At 44.8% G+C, this 11,118-nt stretch overlaps 3 long non-coding RNA genes across 3 annotated transcripts in view; 1 reads left to right on the top strand and 2 right to left on the bottom strand.

The window, feature by feature from the left end:
- Positions 1–1,814: 1,814 nt before the first annotated feature.
- On the bottom strand, positions 1,815–5,059 carry LOC137326372 (uncharacterized). Its single transcript, XR_010964187.1, has 2 exons — positions 4,857–5,059; positions 1,815–2,442 (listed from the first exon to the last, which is right to left on the bottom strand). It is a non-coding gene; the product is annotated as an uncharacterized lncRNA (long non-coding RNA).
- The window catches only part of LOC137326373 (uncharacterized), a 27,419-nt gene continuing 21,173 nt past the window's right edge, over positions 4,873–11,118 (top strand). The window contains exon 1 of the long non-coding RNA XR_010964188.1: positions 4,873–4,990. This is a non-coding gene — a long non-coding RNA (uncharacterized lncRNA). The remainder of the gene's footprint in view (positions 4,991–11,118) is intronic.
- The window catches only part of LOC137326118 (uncharacterized), a 2,074-nt gene continuing 571 nt past the window's right edge, over positions 9,616–11,118 (bottom strand). The window contains exons 2-3 of the long non-coding RNA XR_010964110.1: positions 10,639–10,815; positions 9,616–10,267 (exon numbers count right to left, since the gene is read on the bottom strand). This is a non-coding gene — a long non-coding RNA (uncharacterized lncRNA). The remainder of the gene's footprint in view (positions 10,268–10,638; positions 10,816–11,118) is intronic.

Here is an 11,118-nt window from a genome sequence, read left to right as displayed (position 1 = left end):
GCCAGACATTGCAAGAGGGGGACTAAGCTATTCAATTGAACTACAAGCATCTTGTGGGATTTATTTGTATTCATGTTTGATTAGCAGCTCTTTTTAAGAGACACACATTTTAACTGAATTTGTCCCAATCATTTGTTAAAGTATTTCTCAGCCTGACTTACTCAAATTGGGGAATCTATCTGATGCCATCAGAAAGAAATAGGCCAAAAAGTGACTCTGTGGATGCTCAACAACAAACGGCGATGTAAAAAGTTAATATTAAACATAATATTAAAAGGGACCTTGCAATTTAGCAGAACAGATGTGACTGTCATTTTCTATCTTCTGAGGAGAGATAGTTAATCTACTGTAATTCTACAGTGCATCGCTCCATTTATTCACTTATCCACTTACTAGTTAATAAACCTGTTTGGTAGTTTATAGCCTAAGTCAGTCTGTTGAATTACTTATTCTACTGCCTTCCAAAGTCGAAGATGATATCACATGATATGACCAGTAGCTGAAATACAGTAATGAGGGTTTTTCAGGGTTTGCTACAAATTACCTAGATATTGGGACATAATCTTAAAATTAGAGCTAGGCCATTTAGGAGTGAAATCAGGAAGCACTTTTTCCACACAAAGTGTAGTGGAAATCTGAAATTCCCTCCCCCCAAAAAGCTGTGGATGCTGGGTCAATTGAAATTTTCAGGACTGAGATCGACAGATGTTTGTTAGGTAAGGGTATCAATGGATATGGAGCTAAGGCTGGTAAATGGAGTTGAGGTCAGCCATGATCTAATCTAATGGTGGAACAGGCTTGAGGGGCTGAATGGCCTCCTCCTGTTACTATCATGATCTGGGTGAGTCATCAGCACCAACTGAAATCACTGTTCTGGGTGGCTGTTTGCCAGGCAGAGGTGCTACCTTAAGGGCTCACCCCAGTTTTATGGTTAGGAAGTGTTTTTCTAGGATAATGTAGGTCAAAAAGAACTGAGCTATCGAACAGTTCCTGGGCCTTTATCAGAACCAAAAAAAACATGCTTCCCAAAAAGCAAGAAAACACCCCGCTGCTTTGGCCTGTGAATATCTTGCTGAGACTTTAAGATTCAAATGCACTCACACGCCGACATATAAAGTCTGTTTAGATTTGATTTGCCCACACAGGCATATTAGTTATGCATATTTACTGCTGGGATAAAGCATTATGGCAAATATAGGTTACCGGTTAACAATAAACAAGTCTTCTGCAGGATTAGCAGATTTTCTCATCAATCGGCTGATTTTAAAAAAAGCACTCCATCTTATATCAAAGAGGAATGTGTGCGGGCTGCAATAAGTTACAACTTTATCATAAACTGTCACTCGTTTTTCTTCACGTCACTCAAGGAATGGATTAAATTAAAAATATTCGTAACTGCCCTCCAAGATCTCTGCACTCCTCCAATTCTTGTGCATCTCCGATTTTAATTGCTCCACCATTGGCGGCCGTGCCTTCAGCTGCCTAGGCCCTAAGCTCTGGAAATCCCTCCGTCTCTCTAACTCTTTCTCCTCCTTTAAGACACTCCTTAAAACTTACCTCTTTGACCAAACTTTTGGTCACCTGTCCCAATACTTCCTTATGTGGTTCGGTGTCAAATTTTGTTTGATAACGCTCCTGTGAAGTGCGTTGGGACGTTTTACTATGTTAAAGGCGCTATATAAATGCAAGTTGTTGTTGATTTTGCCCATTTAGTACTTTGCAACCGGTTTTAAAAATATAAATGAATCCCCCACCCATCGTCAAGTTCACTTAAAGGGGCAATAACATTATACAGTTTATTAATATAAAACAGGTAATTTATAAACTGGAATTATTTATTACATGATGCAAATCACAAAAGTACAAGTTCATTCATTCCAATTTTTTTTAGAAAGGCATAGTTGTACAAAAATTCAGAGATTGTAGGAACAAATTGTCCATGACAATAGCCACTAAGACAATCGGAGCAAACTTCTGCGTGGTGAAATGGAAATTGCTTGAAAAAGAGGAATATTAAAGCATATGGAGGGCAATCAGGAGCGTGAAGTTAGACTAGGAGTTCATGTGAAGAGCTTGGGCCTAAACGGCCTCTTTCTATACTGTAACATTGGTCGCGATACAACAAAGTTTTCTTTATCGCTGAAACGTAAACCAAGGTTTTTTTCCTTTTAGCACAGTGATTTACTTGATTTCATGTTCTCAGCACAGGATCGACCCAGGCTTGCACCTTTCAGGAGCAATTCGGTGACCTTATCGAGTCCCACACAGGTAGTCAGAGGAGAGACAAAACCATAGAGGAACCCGAGAAACATACTGATTGGCCAGGCTAGGAGAAGGAGCACCAAGAGCCAGAAAATAGACCAGAGGATTTCCTTTGCACTGGCCATGTTGATTTTCGTTGGATAGTGACACGATGGCTCTGGATCAATTCCAAAGGCTGGACTGGTGAGGAAAGGGAAAAGATCTGAAGTAAGTACTATAGTCACCATAAACAAAGCATACATATAAACATTATATTTAAAGTACTATAGTCACCATAAAGATACTGTACATACAGCCTCCTCCCGATATCCCCACCATCACAGAAGCCAGTCTTCAGCCAATTCGATTCACTCCATGTGATATCAAGAAACGGCTGAGTGCACTGGATACAGCAAAGGCTATGGGCCCCGACAACGTCCCAGCTGTAGTGCTGAAGACTTGTGCTCCAGAACTAGCCGCACCTCTAGCCAAGCTGTTCCAGTACAGCTACAACACGGGCATCTACCCGACAATGTGGAAAATTGCCTAGGTATGTCCTGTTCACAAAAAGCAGGACAAATCCAATCCGGCCAATTACCACCCCATCAGCCTACTCTCAATCATCAGCAAAGTGATGGAAGGTGTCGTCGACAGTGCTATCAAGCAGCACTTACTCACCAATAACCTGCTCACCGATGCTCAGTTTGGGTTCCGCCAGGACCACTTGGCTCCAGACCTCATTACAGCCCTGGTCCAAACATGGACAAAAGAGCTGAATTCCAGAGGTGAGGTGAGAGTGACTGCCCTTGACATCGAGGCAGCATTTGACCGAGTGTGGCAACCAAGGAGCCCTAGTAAAATTGAAGTCAATGGGAATCATGGGAAAACTCTCCAGTGGCTGGAGTCATACCTAGGACAAAGGAAGGTGGTAGTGGTTGTTGGAGGCTAATCATCTCAGCCCCAGGACACTGCTGCAGGAGTTCCTCAGGGCAGCGTCCCAGGCCCAACCATCTTCAGCTGCTTCATCAATGACCTTCCCTTCATAAGGTCAGAAATGGGGATGTTCGCTGATGATTGCAGAGTGTTCAGTTCCATTCGCAACCCCTCAGATAATGAAGCAGTCCGAGCCCGCATGCAGCACGACCTGGACAACATCCAGGCTTGGGCTCATAAGTGGCAAGTAACATTTGCGCCAGACAATGACCATCTCCAACAAGAGAGAGTCTAACCACCTCCCCTTGACATTCAACGGCATTACCATCGCCAAATCCCCCACCATCAACATCCTGGGGGTTACCATTGACCAGAAACTTAACTGGACCAGCCATATAAATACTGTGGCGACAAGAGCAGGTCAGAGGCTGAGTATCCTGCGGCGAGTGACTCACCTCCTGACTCCCCAAAGCCTTTCCACCATCTACAAGACACAAGTCAGGAGTGTGATGGAATACTCTCCACTTGCCTGGATGAGTGCAGCTCCAATAACACTCAAGAAGCTCGACACCATCCAGGACAAAGCAGCCAGTTTGATTGGCACCCCTTCCACCACCCTGAACATTCACTCCCTTCACCACCGGCACACAGTGGCTGTAGTGTGTACCATCCACAGGATGCACTGCAGCACCTCCCAAACCCACGACCTCTACCACCTAGAAGGACAAGGGCAGCAGGCAAATGGGAACAACACCATCTGCACGTTCCCCTCCAAGTCACACACCATCCCGACTTGGAAATATATCGCCGTTCCTTCGTTGTCACTGGGTCAAAATCCTGGAACTCCCTTCCTAACAGCACTGTGGGAGAACCTTCACCACACGGACTGCAGCGGTTCAAGAAGGCGGCTCACCACCACCTTCTCAAGGGCAATTAGGGATGGGCAATAAATGCTGGCCTCGCCAGCGACGCCCTCATCCCATGAACGAATAAAAAAAAATAAAACATTATATTTAAAGTACTATAGTCACCATAAACAAATCGTATATATAAACATCATTACATTTAAAGTAAGCACTGTGGTTACCATAAACCCGTACATTACAATTGATACTCGGTACTGTGCTAGAAATAGTTCTGTGAAGTGGTAGCAAGAAGCAGGTAGTCAAACAGTAAAATGTACTGGCAAGCTACACGCCCACCAGTACATCAGGGATATGTTCCGGGGTGAGAGGAAGGGTCTGAGCGTGAACTTGGTGTGGTTTGTACCGTGACATTGGTACAAGTGGGAGCCTGGCCCATTCGGAGTCGAGTCGAGTCGAGTCCGGACGCCCCTTGGGTAGGTCAGTTCCAGTCGATTGACGGAGCGGAGTCAGGAGAGAACTTCCCTTCTATCACCACTAGAAAGTTGTTTCTCTTTAAATGAAGCATGACTTGTCCCTGCGAAATATTAACTTTAATGAAACAAAGTCTCACCTGTCCTCTCTGATTTGGGCACATCTCCCAACCTCGAGGAAGCTGGTTTCAAACCCCAACTCACCTGATTTAATTGAAGGCAACTTTACAGCAACTTGTTATTGTAAAGCCACAAACATTCCCGAGTCTAAATAAAGTTAACTTTTAAAGAATGCTACCTTTGATGAACTTAATAAAGTATCAGACAGTTACAAGGGTCCTCATACCTTTTTGTGAAATGTTCGGTCACTACGTGCTAGCAATTTCTATTTGCTCCACACTTCTTGCGAAACTTGCATATGGAAATTAGGGATGTGGCTGTTAACCGACGCAGTAAAGGTAGAACGTCTTTAAAAAAAAGGTGAGCCATAGTCTCTGAAAGCTGCGGCTAAAAGTCCTGGTTATTAGCGGGGAGGTTAAAATATCGTCAAATATGTTTTTCTCATTCAAATTTATGTGCAGAATGCTTGTGGACTATGATTTATAAGACCACCTGCAAGTAACATATGTTTGGTGAAACTCACCTGAAATTGCTGGCAAGTAGTTCCATAATAATGATGACACTAAAAGTTCAGCAATTTGTGGAGCATCTGAGATAGGCTGCAATTTAGAAACAGGATTAGGTCATTCAGCCCCTCTAGCCTCTTCCGCCATTCAGTTAGATCATGGCTGATCTGTATTCTAACTCCGCATTTGCTAGACTATTTGCGCCGTTCCGCCGATAGGCTCACCGTAGCCATTAACATTTCTTTCATGTCACTCAGGCCCGTGTTCAAGTCAATGGCGTTTGCGAATTTATGCCATTATTCTACATTAATGGCTCTGCAGCAACTTAGGGCTGGAGATTAGTGGCGTGGGTGACATGCTAATGACATGATTTATGGCCCTCACATGACTCTCATTCTGGAAGGCCAACAAAGGGACCATTGCAGCCTTGGCGTCTTACTCTAGCAGGCTGGAAATTGTTCTTCGAGCTTTTTATTTTTTAAATCTATTATGGCAGTCTTGTCTTGCCATCCTGAATCCTGTTAGCGTTGGAAGGCAATAATTTTCAGGACTAAAGGCTCTTTCTACACACAGAAGAGGGCAAAAGCATTGCAATGGCCCATCCACTAGCTATTCCACTGGTTTTGATCACTGTGGACAACCTGGAAGAGGAGCAGAGGTAGCAGGCACCAAGATCAAGTGAGGCACCATGGCCGGAGGATGAGCAGATCTCACTACTAACCCCCTCCCAGAGAATGTGCAGGGAACGGATATCTTTTGAGGCGATGTCGGAGGAGCTCTGCATGCACAGACTGCACTTCAGCAAGGAAGCAATCGGCCACCTGCGCGAGATACTCCTTGAGAACCTGACGCTGCGATCTACCTCTTGCAGGGCCTTGTCAATGGCTATGAAGGTGACGACAGCCCTCAATTTCTACGGGATGTTGTTCCTTCCAGGCAGGCACCGGAGACCTCTGTAATATTTGCTAAGGCGCCGTGAGGACCTGCATTCAACAGGTCACCAATTAGCTATTCTGCAGGGCATCTGACCTCACCAAATACAACATGTGCCTGCTCAGCAAAGAGGCAGGTCCATTATTTTCCATAGAATTGCTTGCTTCCCCAGGGTGCAGGAGGCCACCGATGGGACCAATGTGCCGCTGATGAACCTGTCACCTTCCTCAATAAAAAAGGTTACCATTCCTTAAATGGCCTAATTGTCTGTGATGCCCAACAACAGCTTGCATTTATATAGCACCTTTAATGTAGTAAAATGTCCCGAGGTGCTTCACAAGAGTGTTATCATAAAAATTTGATACCGAGCCACATAAGGAAGTATTGGGACAGGTGACCAAAAGCTTGGTCAGTGAGGTAGGTTTTAAGAAGCATCTTAAAGGAGGAGAGAGAGGTAGCGAGGCAGAGAGGTTTATGGAGGGAATTCCAGAACTTAGGGCCGAGGTAGCTGAAAGCAGGGCCACCAATAGTGGAGCGATTAAAATCGGGGATGCGCAAGAGGCAAGAATTGGAGGAGCGCAGAGATCTCGGACGGTTGCAGGGCTGGAGGAGGTTACAGAGATAGAGAGGGGCGAAGCCATGGAGGGATTTGAAAACAAGGATGAGAACTTTAAAATCGAGGTGTTCCCGGACTGGGAGCCAATGTAGGTCAGCGAGCACTGGGGTGATGGGAGAACGGGACTTGGTGCAGCAGAGTTTTGGATGAGCTCGAGTTTATGGAGGGTGGAAGATGGGAGGCCAGCCAGGAGACCATTGGAATAGTCCAATCTAAAGGTATCAAAGGCGTGGATGAGGGTTTCAGCAGCGGATGAGCTGAGGCAGGGGTGGAGACGGGTGATGTTACGGAGGTGGAAGTAGGCGGTCTTGGTGATGGAGCAGATATGTGGTAGGAAGTTCATCTCAGAGTCAAATAAGACGCCAAGGTTGCGAATGGTCTGGCTCAGCCTCAGACAGTGGCCAGGGAGAGGGATGGAGTCGGTGGGTAGGGAACCGAGTTTACGGCGGGGACTAAAGACAATGGCTTTGGTCTTACCAATATTATTTGGAGGAAATTTTTGCTCATCCAGTACTGGATATCGGACCAGCAATGTGACAAATGAGAGACAGTGGAGGGCTCGAGGGAGGTGGTTGTGAGGTAGAGCTGGGTGTCATCAGCGTACATGTGGAATCTGGTGTCGTGTTTTCGGATGATGTCGCCGAGGGGCAGCAGGTAGATGAGAAATATCAACTATGCACCCTGCATGTTAATGCAGAGCATCAGGGACCTAAAAAGGATAGATCAGAGTACTTTCTAAATGGTGAAAAGCTCAAAACAGTGGAGGTCCAAAGAGACTTAGGGATCCATGTACATAGATCATTAAAATGTTATAGACAGGTACAGAAAATAATCAAAAAGGCTAATGGAATGCGGGCCTTTATATCTAGAAGACTAGAATACAAGGGAATAGAAGTTTTGCTACAGATATACAAAGCCCTGGTTAGACCACACCTGGATTAGTGTGTTCAGTTCTGGGCACTGCACCTTAGGAAGGATTTATTGGAATTGGAAGGAGTGCAGTGTAGATTTATTAAAATGATACCTGGATTCCAAGGGTTAAATTACGAGGAGAGATTACACAGACTAGGGTTGTATTCCCTGGAATTTAGAAGATTATGGGGTGATTTGATCAAAATTTTCGATATTAAGGGGAACTGATAGGGTAGATAGAGAGAAACTATTTCCGCTGGTTGGGGAGTCTAGGACTAGAGGACAGAGCCTAAAAATTAGAGCCAGGACTTTCAGGAGTGAAGTTAGGAAACACTTCTACACACAAAGGATGGTAGAAGTTTGGAACTCTCTTCCGCAAACAGCAGTTGATGCTAGTTCAATTGTTCATTTTATATCTGAGATTGATAGATTTTTGTTAACCAAATATATTAAGGGATATGGAGTTAGGTCATAGATCAGTCATGATCTCATTCAATAGCGGAACAGGCTCGAGGGGCTGAATGCCCTATTCCTGTTCCTATCGGGGAAGCACTCATGATGTCTTTGTCCTTCACCACTCCAACATTCACTTCTTGTTCAGCAGGGAGGGACAAAAAAGAAAAACAGACTCTCATTTCTGTGGCACCTTTCACAATCTCAGGACATCCCAAGATGCTTTACAGACATTGAAGGACTTTTGAAGTGTTATCACTGTTTTTAATGTAGGAAATGTGGCATCTAATTTGTGCACAACAAAATCTCACAAACAGCAATGAGATAAAGATTGGATAACCTGTTTTTTCAGTGAATATGGTTGAGGGATAAATATTGGCTGGGTCACACAGGAGGACTCCACTGCTCTTCTTTGAATAGTGCTATGGGAACTTTTACGTCCACTTGAGAGGGCAGACGGGGCCTCGGTTTAATGTCTCATCTGAAAGATGGCACCTCCAACAGTGCAGCACTTCCTCAGTACTGCATTGAAGTGTCAGCCTAGATTTAATGCTCAAGTCTCTGGAGTGGGGCTTGAAACCACAACCGTCTGACTCAGAAGTGAGAGTGCTACTGCTGATCCATGGCTAACAACCAAGTAGGGGACAGAGCTCACCCACTGAAGCCATAGACGACGACACCCTTCCACATCACCAAATCATCACAGGAAACAAGTGCACACAAGTGGTGGAGAGTACAATCAGGGTGCTTAAAACATGCTTTTTATGCCTTCTACAATAGTCCCCATGCAAAGTGGCAAAGATTCTAGTGGTCTGCTGTGCACTACACCATTTTTCCCTGCAGGAAGGGCTGACCCTTAACTTGGCAGATGAGATGCCCGTGGAACTGGAGGATCCCAAACTGGATGTCCCTGGACCCCAGAAGGAAGGCACCCTGGGTAACCAGAGAGCAGCTGGTGACTCAGGTGTTCGGACAATGATAATCACCCCAGTCCTCACCAACCACCCCCCCCCACCCCACCCTCCTCCCACCCCTGGAGTTCCACTAGTGGAAGAAGGGTGGAGCAGGAAGTCCACAATATCTCCGTGGAATGATTCCCTGTGGTGGCACGAACATAAAGAAGGACAAGCAAGATTGAAACTTAAACATTGAAACTTTTATTCAATGCAACAGTGCAAAAACTAAGAGTCAACAAACAACGTCAATGTAAGTGCAGATGAGAACAAAAAAAAACTGTAAACTCTCATCAGGAAGAATCAATAAAAAAGTAGTGCATATTTTTATAAACAGTGCAAATATTTTTAAGTTACAGGACTTTGTTAACAGTGGTAAGCAAACATTCTACAATGAACATCTACAGCACTGCCTATGACCTAAGCAGCAGAGGTAACACTATTAAGGTAGTCAAATGAAAAGTAATGGTTAGTTTTATAAGTAGTGCAAAATTTCTCCTGTATCAACAATTTTAAATGTAAATTTGTTCAACAGAATTAAACTATTTCAAAAAAGCAAAAAGTTTCAAACAACTTCTAATAAAGTTATTAAATAACAGCAACATCAAGAATAATAAACAACAGCAACAAGAATATTACAATGGCACCATCAACAACAGGAACAACTGTGAAAACTTTTGAAACTATTTACAACTGTAGTCTGAAGAATGCCTGAAGGACCGCTGAGGGCAAGGCTGAGCAGGAAGAGGTGGACTCTGCATGAGAGGGACACCCTATTCCCTCGTGCACCGGTGTCTTGCCCCTCCCCACGCACAAACCCTTGTGGCCAGGGCACAGCCTCTACGTCTCATGTCGGTCGGGATCAAGGAGTTCGGAATTGGGTTCCGGATGTTGCTCCAAGAGGACATGGGAAGTAGGTGTGCTGTGACTCCTGTGATAGGGTTGCATCATTGGAGGGCGATCCTCAGCAGCTGGGTCCTGCAAGGCTTGCGCATCTGGCACAAAGCCTGGAGATGGAAGGTGGCCCTGGGAACTGCTGCCTTCCTGCTTGTCAGCAGCATGTCCCTCATGACTGAGGACCATCGCTGTAGTGGGTGGCGCTGAAAGGGAGGACACGGGTGTCAGCTGTAGGACTGTATACATTTGCCGCACCATGGTACCTTTGCAACTGCAGGGCCCTGTCTTCATGTGAAGTCAGCTGCTTAGGGAAGGGGATCCCACCTCCGAACTGTGCCCGCACCTGTGCGTTATGCACAAACTTGCCCTGCGCGGAGAAAACAGAGAGAACATTACTTGGGTTGCTTGGTTTGAGAGGCTTCTTTCCAGGCATTGGAATCTTCTCTTCAGCAGAAAAGAAACTGTCAAATCCATCAACTGGCCACTGTGATAAGACTGTTTCTGATGGCAACTGACTTTTATGACTTACTTGCCTTTGGATTCTGCCTTGAACAAACAGTAAACCAGCAAATCTTTCCCCCTCTCTACAAGCACTGAAAGAAGGACAATTGTGGTCTATTGTTTCAGAAAAAGCAGACAACTTTTGTACTTTTAATTGATAGTTCAGAATTGAGGCGCTGAAAGTGCTTATCTTGCCGGGTCAGGTCAGGTCATTGTAATTCTTCCTACTTTGGTCACCTGTTTGTGGGACGGCCAACGTCGTGGTCAGGGTCTCCGCCACCCGTCTTATTTTGCAAGGAGCCCTCACGGTCCACAGCAGCCGCTCTTACCTCTACTCCATTTCGTCCAAGAGGGCCTGCAGGTCCTCACCTCCAAAAGTACTCACTCTTTTTTTGTTTTCGTCCTGAGACATTTCTGTGGAAAAGTGTATATGCAAAATACTGTTAATTACTTTTTACTGCATTTTACAAAGGTTTTTCAAAACGTTAGTAACTTTTTAAAGTTTATTTAAGGGCCTGGAGTTTGCGCTTTGGGCGCAATCAGCATTTGGGCGCAAATTTCACCTGAAAATTGCGCTGGTGCATTTTACGCCAAGTTGTGCCCAGTTTACGCTAAAATGCATAAACATAATCACAAACGTAAAATATGCCATGAATCAGCGCAATTCCGCAGCTTAACATAGCGTAATCATTTATTTTTGCAATCAAAAATATTCAT

This window comes from Heptranchias perlo, chromosome 10, assembly GCF_035084215.1.
Source record: "Heptranchias perlo isolate sHepPer1 chromosome 10, sHepPer1.hap1, whole genome shotgun sequence".
In the NCBI taxonomy this organism is placed as follows: Eukaryota; Metazoa; Chordata; class Chondrichthyes; order Hexanchiformes; family Hexanchidae; genus Heptranchias; species Heptranchias perlo.
Note: the sequence above shows the minus strand (reverse complement) of the source record. Positions and strands in the feature narration are given on the sequence as shown.